We start from the raw sequence: 6,618 nt of genomic DNA, 5'->3' as shown, positions 1-6,618 counted from the left end.
GTGGAAATAAAGGCGAAGAATGTACAACCAGCAGCCAGCTAGCTTAGCTTAGCACGAAGACTGTGAACGGGGGGGGATACAGCTAGCCGTTTTTATACATATTAATAAAACAAGACTTAACGTGTTAAATAGTAAGCAGAGGTCCTGGTTTCAGTCTTTGTGCTAAGCTAAGCTAACAGCCTGCTAGCAGTACATACAGCTTGCTAGTAAGTGGTAATGATCTACTCAACTAACTCTCTGACGTGGATAATTAAGATGATGAAGGGCAGGTGCAGGTCGTGCGCTGGACCTTCACAGCTTAGGTGCAAACACAGCTGGTTGCGAGGCAACGGTGTCCGCCAGGGGGGCCCTTGTAAGGCCTGGAGCCGGGGTGAGAAGAGGGGTCGACACAACGCTACCTTCAAAACCCCACAGCACGCTAAAAATAGACCAGCAGTGTGTGTGTGTGTGTGTGTGTGTGTGTGTGTGTGTGTGTGTGTGTGTGTGTGTGTGTAAAAATCACTGTGGAGAAAATGACGGACAAAAACAGAAATACATGGAATAAGTGACATTGAGTGAAGGGAGAAGGATGGAGGAGACGACTTGGTGAAGGTGCTACAAGCCGGCGGGTGAAGTGTGACGCATTAGCCGAGTAAGTCTGCTGTAATATGAGCTTCTCTCTGTTTGTCTTCTCTGAGAAAACCTCATCCCCTGCTGCCTTACTCTCCTCATGCACACACTTACACACTCGCACCCCATCTCCTTTTATAAAAGCACCCAAGGACAATCCTCACTATTAATAGGAAGTGTTGTCAACTGGCTCTGGAGAAATGAGACCGTCTGTTCAGCTAACTATTTTTGCGGTCCTTTGTAGCCGTGACTCCTGACACTGTCAATCGCATTCATTTTCCAGACTATCAAAGAAGATTAAAACTGCTTTTATTCATACGACTCATGACAAATATCTCTTTTCGATTAAATTCTAAATGTTGTGGTAAAAAAATATCAAGAAATACGCATGGAAAAAGGTTTTCTTTGCCTGCATTTATGAACAAAAATGGCGTCTAAATGGGCCATGGCCATTGTTTTCTGCCCATCACGGGCTCCCGCAGAGAGTCGAGAGCGGCAGTGATGGACTCGGTGTTGTATTATTTACTTGGCTCGTCTTTCAGCACCGGGCTCTTTTGGTTCCAGCTCTGGAGCGGTAATCGAGCTCCGCGCATACTGCGGGTGATTTATGGGCCGGAGGTCGCCGTCCTGTAGCCCTCAGCGGTACCCCGACCGCCACAACCCGACTGCGTGTACAGACATCTGCATCCAGGGTTTGCACACCGAGTATCTCACTCAGTACGACGAGGGAACCAGAGCGATGCTTCTCTACAAACACACGTCATCCCTGCAGCACTCCGTGTCTTATTTGAAATGACCCTCTGGGAAACAAAACATGGTGTGTGTTTGTTTGTGTGCGTGTGTGTGTGTGTGTTATTTCGCTTGTGTAATCGTTACTGAAAAAATTATACCACTCTATCAATAATTACTCGACTTCTCGACAGGGACAATTAATGTATCCTCCTATTGATGATTACCGTTATGGCGTGTGTGAGTGTGTGCATGCTTGTGTGTGTGTGTGTGTGTGTGTGTGTGTGTGTGTGTGTGTGTGTGTGTGTGTGTATACCCCAGGAATAGGGCTTGGTTTGAAACAGCACTTAAAGCTTAGCACCATTCCAGCTAAACACCTGTCACACACACAAACACACACCTGTTTGATGCATGCCATACAATCTGTCTGTCTGTCTGTCTGTCTGTCTCACACTCACACTTGAACACATTGTGACATGTTCAGAAATATTGACGCTTGTGTCTGCAAGGTCACATTTATATATTCTCTCACATGGCTGCTTGTTTTTCTGACTACAGCCGTCATCCAAACGGCCAGCAGCTTCTGTTCTCACAGACATTTTGGGTGTGTGGGGGGGGGGGGGGGTTGTGCGTGCCTCTTTATGTATACATCAGTTGGTAAAAAAACACCAATCAAATGCAATTGAACCTGCAGCTGGAGCGTCTTTCAGTCGTCATCAAGAGGCGACCACAGCTGCAGAAGAGCAAGTAAAGAGGGCGATAAAACTCTCGCTTGTCCTTCACAGCTTCCACGTCTCTCTCTCTCTCTCTCTCTCTCTCTCTCTCTCTCTCTCTCTCTCTCTCTCTCTCTCTCTCTCTCTCTCTCTCTCTCTCTCTCTCTCTCTCTCTCTCTCGACTTCTTCATAGCGTCCTCCCTCCATCGGGCTCGACACTGATCCGTCTTCCTGTCACCGCTGCCGTTCCTCCGGCCCGTGTGCACCCAGTCATTCCCAGCCTGCCGCGCTCCGGCCCGTATATGGCGGGGCCATCCGGCAGGGGAGCCACAGGGTTAAATATACTCCGAAGCGCCGAGAATGCCAAACTCATCCGCCAAAACCTGCCAGAGGTTAGCTAACACACACACAATGGGCACATGTGCTCATTGCCTCATTAGCATAAGCATTTTCTGCTACCATTCTTATAAAGAGACGTCCCATCTGTGAGGTGCATCCGGGAATGTTAGAACTCTTCATGTGCTGTGGCCGGGCAACACATCTGAACACACAGTGTGAAGTCATCAGGGAACACACTGATCAGGTAAATCTAATATGACCAATCAAACAGCAAGAGGTACAACTTAACAAATTAAGACTTTTTGGGGGCTTTTTGGGGGCGTAAATTCTAATGTTGGTAATATTTACGTTTAAGTTTCCCACATGTAACTTCACGGTAGGTGGGTAAAAACCTTTTATCATTAATAAATTCATATAAACTGAATAAAATCTCAAACCCGAGAAGCTTCCTCCCTGTCTTGTGCATATTCTACACACATTTCATTGTTATTCACAAAGACATAATTGCTCTCTTTGCAGGGCCGGGGACAGGATTTTAGGAATACCGATGTCACTATAAGCCCCAACACACCCCCAGAAAACTTATATCAGAAACCCAAAAAGAGGTCTCTATTTTTTATCATTTAGATTTTTCTTATTTCATTGATCAATCCAACTATTCCATCACGACTTAAAATGTAAAATTTAAACACAGCGTCTAAAAATACTGAAATAAACTCATAGCCAAGACGTTGGAGAATGTGAATTTGCAAAACTTTAAGAAAAACGACATCATTGTCCAATTTTCCATAGAATCTGTGGGTCTAAAGGTTTTTTAATTTTATTTATTTAACATTTATTTAAAGTTACTACAAGGAACTGTGATTTAGTGTTGATTTTGGCAGCCCCTGTGGACAACAGCGGTAGTGTTTCCGAGCACCAGAGTCCCTTTAGAATAGAAAACCTCTCATTCTACTGCAGCGGGATCTCACAGTCTGCCACACGCGGTCCTGGTTCTGGTTCTCCCGGGCCTCCCTCCCCTCCAGCGGGTCCAGCTATACTGCCTGGGCCTCCAACAGCGTGGTGGTGGTGTAGATGATCTGCTGCCGCCGGGCATGGAGCTCTCCACCAAATACAAGTTGTCTGTAATATCTCAAATTATCTGACAGTCCATTAATGAAACGCTGGATCTAATTTGAATTGGCTATAATGTGACATTGCAGCAAACCCAGACGCATTTCCACACTTCAACAAGTTATAAATCAAAGAGATTTAAATGTGCAATACAAACAGTAGCTACTGAGGAATCTATTGAGCTCATACGTCTTGTGAGAGACTGGACGGGCCTCTGTAAATCAAACGTGTTGGCTCTTTACTGAGAAGCCTCTTCTGGTTTTGGTAGTTTTTCTACTCTCTCTCTTTGACCTGAGAGAAGAAGGGGGGGGGGGGGGGGGGGGGAGGTGTTGACATAAGCAACACGAGAGCCTGGAGTGTGTCCTCACTTTATGTTCTCAGGGACACACTTACTTAAGGGGAGCGCCTGGCGTTGGTTTACTACCAGGCTTTCGGGCCACGTGGCTGCAAAGTGATGAAGTGGGAGCAGGAGAGGACAGAGAATCACGGGCAGCAGGTTCCAGCCAAGACATCGTTGGGATGGGAGGGTTTTCACACCGGAGGCTGCCACAATATCAGATTTTCACCACCACGATGATCGTGGTCAAATGAATTTACGATAACGATATCATCGTTATATCTAGAGAACAATGTGCATTTAGGGTTTTTTTTTTGTTGGCAAATGAATTAAAAAACACAAGTGTAGGGAGGTGGAGAGAGTCTGTACCCATTACTGTTATTTACACAATATTATTATGTGTGTTATATTATAAGAGATCCATCGAGCAAAGGCTTGAATGAGTTACTGGGTTTTATCAGCAGCTGTGTTAAAGAATACTTTGACATGATGGAAACTGTATTTCTGATACGAGTGGTATCAATCATCTAACGCTCTGCGGGGAAGCAGATGGGAGACATTTTCCAAAACTCTTCCTTTAAGTGTGTTGATGAGAATCCTTTCTCCTGTGCTTCCTGTTTACCCGGTGAAACAGGAGAATAGTGCGCTCGCTGCCGTGCACGTTACCGCTCTGCACACTACCTTGATGTGACCTTCCAGCCTCCGTGTAGCATCTAGGGGGGGTCCTCGCCCGTCGGGTGTCACATTCTCAAACCTCCCTGAAAGAACACCGAAAATTCTGCCATTGTGTCATAACTGCCTGCCCGCATGCCCGGTGCACTATTTATACCGGAGGAGCACAACTGCTGCTATAGGTACAGTTACAGTGGGGCACTTCAAACCCCAGCTGCCCTGCCTCAGCTAATAATACGACACCGTATATATACGCACTATCCTACACACACACACACACACACACACAAACGCACCGCTGCCTGCTCTGCTGCTACTTTTGGCCCTCATCATCCTCCCTCAGAGTGCTTCCTGTATCTATCCCGGCGATGAGCCGCCACAGGCAGGCGGCCCCCGACATGCCCACCTCCCACACCGAGCCGCCTGCCAACACGCTCTCACACACGCCAGCCGGTTACATCACGACTGAGCTCCAAATCATTATGCACATAATCATTCCGGAGGGAAGGACAACGTGGAAGTCCACTGTCCAAAACTAACACAAGCAAACACACTATAATACACAACGTGTGTACGGTCAGACGTACAGAGTTTTACTGTCTAATAATATTTCATCAAAGTAGATCTGAAGGGGCTTTTTTTGACACATAAAGACCTTTATTGTCATAGAAATTGTACTTTGTAATATAATAAAAACACGTAAACTTCCAAAGGGGATGTAATACTTTGTATAGGCTCTAATAGTTTTTTGTGGCATTTTGGCCATCGCCATCTTGGTTTAATACGTTCAACGCTGAATCGATTAACTGATTAAGCAATTACCGGAATAATAATGCATTTTGCCTGCAACCTACATTAAGAGAGTCAATCTTTAACACTGGGTACGTGTTGATTTAAAGACACCAAAAAGTAATGACAGGAGCATTTCATTTCATTTCAGTAATTACGGCTTGTACTTGTTGTGGAAGCTGAAGAGTTGGCACCAATGGTACTTGTATCTTTCCAACATAGTATGATGAAGAATTTAAACAGACCACAGAGCACCGAGGGGTCCACAGCAGAGGACAGCCTGTTTTAGGACTTGTGTGTCCTCTCTCTTGTGTCATGATATCCCCGTACTTAAATATCCTTAAGTCAACAATCACAACAGGAAACATGACACCAAGTCAACACGCTGCGAGCGACGGCACCTTGAGAACTTCAACTTCAACCTACAGGCCCACTTTAGCCGAGCAAAGCTAATTATTTCAGCTATGGAAGGATAATGTCAGTCCAAGGATTCTAAATTACTCCTCTAGATATCATCACAGACAGCTCAAATGACTTCATGTCCAAAAGTATTCTTTCCAAGTAATGATCCCAAACTAGTGTTTCAAGAATTGTCTTCTCACCATGCAAGCCCACTGATATGTGTGTGTGTGTGTGTGTGTGTGTGTGTATGTGTGTGTGTGTGTGTGTGTGCCTCTGCACGGGTGGTGCAGCATTATCGCCGCTGTGTTTTATTAGCATTAGAGCACAGTGCTTAGGATGAGCCGCAGTAACCTGATCCCAAAGATTGAGCTAAATGTCAGTGAGCCACCTTGAGCTTTGCACAGCTACAGCCGGCCCACAACCGCACGGCGGGTCAGAGGGGAAACACACCGTGAGGCAGCTTCAACGTGGACGCTGGGAAGAAAAGCTCGGGGGCAGATAAATGAAAGAAACGACGGAGAGAGAGAGAGAGAGAGAGAGAGAGAGAGAAGATGAGGAATGACAAAAGGCCGGTGATGAAGAATGATGCTGATGACAGTGACTGGTCAGTTTCCCAGTTATCCGCTGCAGGTTTATTGTGTTCAGGGTTCACTAATCAAAACATACTGACCGGAGACCATCTTGTGATGGGATCACACCAGCCAAGCTGCATAGTCGATATGTCTCTATTACACATGGATAGATTTGATATAGTCTAAAATCTAGTCTACATTAGTTCAGCAGACATACAACACGAGAGAGAGAGCCCTTGGAGTCAGCACACCAGTAGAACTTCGCTCCTACAAGATGGGATAAAAAAGCGCACAAATACACAACGAGGGCCTGGTGGTGATGGCGCACCAGGAAAAGGCAAAA

The sequence above is a fragment of the Anarhichas minor genome, unplaced genomic scaffold (assembly GCF_050575085.1).
Source record: "Anarhichas minor isolate MPS153535 unplaced genomic scaffold, ASM5057508v1 ptg000007l, whole genome shotgun sequence".
NCBI classification, from domain to species: Eukaryota; Metazoa; Chordata; class Actinopteri; order Perciformes; family Anarhichadidae; genus Anarhichas; species Anarhichas minor.
Note: the sequence above shows the minus strand (reverse complement) of the source record.